The sequence below is a fragment of the Dendroctonus ponderosae genome, unplaced genomic scaffold (assembly GCF_020466585.1).
Source record: "Dendroctonus ponderosae isolate FM_Combo_2020 unplaced genomic scaffold, Dpon_F_20191213v2 Dpon_F_20191213_1, whole genome shotgun sequence".
In the NCBI taxonomy this organism is placed as follows: domain Eukaryota; kingdom Metazoa; phylum Arthropoda; class Insecta; order Coleoptera; family Curculionidae; genus Dendroctonus; species Dendroctonus ponderosae.
In genome coordinates, this window is record NW_026017110.1 from 43,529,480 (window position 1) to 43,532,416 (window position 2,937).

At 36.5% G+C, this 2,937-nt stretch overlaps 1 protein-coding gene across 1 annotated transcript in view; it reads left to right on the top strand.

Annotated features, from left to right (window-relative positions):
• LOC109545094 (out at first protein) overlaps positions 1-2,937 on the top strand; it is a 124,703-nt gene that overhangs the window by 116,286 nt on the left and 5,480 nt on the right. The gene's annotated exons all lie outside the window — the stretch shown is intronic.

Below are 2,937 nucleotides of genomic sequence, written 5' to 3' on the forward strand. Positions count from 1 at the left end.
TTAATTTAGAAGTTAGTTTGTTCCTGTTCCGTAGTTAAAGTTATACCGAGTGGAATAAAAGTTGCAAGCAGAAGGAAGAGTTTGATACTCGGCCATCCACGGTACAATATTATTTCACAGTTTTTAGGTTTTATTTGTTTTTTGGCGTTTGGAGACAAATTTATTACATTTTTAGCATATTAAATAAAGGCGTTTTTAACTTTCTTAAACTTTCTTTTATTATGCTGGCTCTTCCAGGTTCAAAACTTTTATAAAAATCATTAAAAGGCTCAAGTCAACACAAACTGATCTCTGTTGCTTTAGTAAACTTCTTCTTCTTCTGCTTGTTTGATGAGATCTAGTTGATCTGTTGATTTCGTACTTGCCTCCATCCTCCATCTCTTTGGTGGTCTTCCAGGTGGACGGGTCCCTGCTGGTTTTCCTTCTAGTACAGTGCGTGGTAGTCTATCGTCGGTCATCCTCTTCACGTGGTCGTACGTATATGCGCTTCTCCTCTGCCTTCCCCATCTTACCACATCCTGTACGTCGCTTTGTGATCTAATGTCTATGTTTCTTACCCGATCTCTTCTTGTTTTTCCGGCTATTGTCCTCAGTACTGACATTTCGGTCGACTCGCAGCATCCTCTTGGTCTTGTTGGTATCCTCTCTCGCTTCTATACCATATGTTATTATGGGCCTGACGCATGTCTTATATATTTTGATCTTACTATCCTTTTTCATTTAAGGATTAGCCCATATCCCAATTCAGTTTCCCTTACACAACCTGAGATTATGGCTGATTTGTTAATTTGGTTTCTCAAGTCTTTTACCGGGTCTTGAGCGCTGGACATACCTATGCCCAGGTATCTAAACTGGTGGCACTTAAATAGCTGTCTCTGTAGGTCATCCTCACTTTCTGTGAAAATAGCAGCGTCGTCGGCATAGGGGACCATGCTAATAGCCCTGTTGTTTATTCTGTATACCGAGTTCAGGAATGTTACTTCTTCAATGATTTTGTCCATCAGGAGGTTAAATAAAATGGACTAAGGCTTTCTCTTTGTCTAATTCCCCCTGGGGTGGGGATGCTGGATGTTCTCTTCTCTCCATCTTTGATTTGCGTTCTCTTACCAGTGTTAAGGTTGTATATCGTTGTTACTATGTTAGCAGCCGTTTCATTTTCCTCTTGTATTTTTATGACGTCTCCCAGGCGAACTCTGTCGAAAGCATTAGTATGGTCGACAAAGCAAATAAATGCAGGTGTGTTGTACTCTATTGCTTTTTCCTTTATTTGTTTAGGAATAAATATAGCATCGGTTGTCGTTCTGTTCTTTCTGATCCCTTGTTGTTCCTCTTTGATTTCTATTTGCTCTTCTAATTTGTCCTTGAGCAGCCTTGTAAACATCTTCATTGTTGAGCATAGTGGAGTTATTCCTCTGTAGTTTTCAGGCTCAGTTTTCTTCTGCCATATGTGTGTCCTTGATATCATACAGCTTTCCTTAGGATTCCTCCCACACCACCGTAGTGACTCCTTTAACCTTTACGTATTTGTTTATGGGTTTCTTCCAGTTTTTAAGCATACTCCACACTTCTTCTCTTCTTTGGGCACCACATAGGCCATGATCCATGTCGCTGGTAAATTTGGCCCAATGTTTCCTTTTGATCCCTTTGATCATTGAGTTGACTCTGTTCCTGATTTGTATATATTCGTTGTGTTTCTCCTGGATTGGGGTGCTCATGTACGTTGAAAAGCGTTTCCGCTTTACTTCTGCGAGGTCTTTCACTTCTTGACAGAACCATGGTTTAGTGGATTTTATTGCATTGATGTTGATTTTCTTGTTGCCAATGAATTCTTCAGCCGGTTAGTGTATGCAGTTCTTTATTTCATTCCAGCAAGTTTCAACATTTTGGTTAGTGAGATCAATCTTACTCATTTTTTGCGTTAATCTGTTTTTATACAGTTTCCGAGTGCTGTCTGATTCCAGTAATTCCATGTTATATTTTTGTATATATACCGGCGGTTTCCTGATCCTGCGTGGCTGCTCCATTAGTAACTTACACAGGATAAGATTGTCATCTGTCTCTAAGTTGGCTGAAATTAGAGCCCTTAGATCGAGTACTTGCGGTGATGTGATTGTTTAGTTATTTTATTTTATTTTTTTATTTATTTACTTTATCAACCATCATTACACACTTACACCGATTTTGTCATATTGAACCACAATCTGTATTTCAACATAAACAATTTAAAGAAAATAAACTTATACTTAGACTAAATTAGTGCAGATGGGCGGATAAATTAAAAAGCCAAACACATAGATTGATTTCTTTACTTTAGTCTGTCTGTTGCACTAGTGCTGAAAACATCGATATCCAAGCTTAGCCAAAAATTGGCCACTGTAAGTAAAAAGGTTGCATGAGATTACATGTTTTTGAATTTTTCACAATTTTTTATCACATATTTTTTACATTGTTTAGTGAAACTAGACTGATTTTCAATATTTCTAATTTCCATAACAGATTATAAAATTTAATTCCTAGGTAATTTATAAATTTTAGATTAAATGTGCTTTTAGGTTGAGGTATTTGCAGAGCTTTGTTCTTATTCAATCTAGTGGAGTGGGAATGTTGTACAACATTGGTAAATATACTTTTTTTTTGAATAAATGAACAAGAAAGGAAGATGTGTAAGCTTTTTACATTACATAAATATATCATCATAACAACTTTGTCTGTCTTGTTCTGTCTTTTTTAAACATGACTTTAAGTATATAATTCTGAAATATGAGCGGAGGTTCTAAACTACAGCCATAAGACCCTCACCAAGCTATTAAGACATATCGAATAAGGGACTCGACCAATGCTTTATACATTTTTTTTATAAGCTTAAAACTTAGTAACTCTCGCAGTATATAAAACTTACATATCAATTTTCTGATCTTAGTTGTTAGAAACTCTATA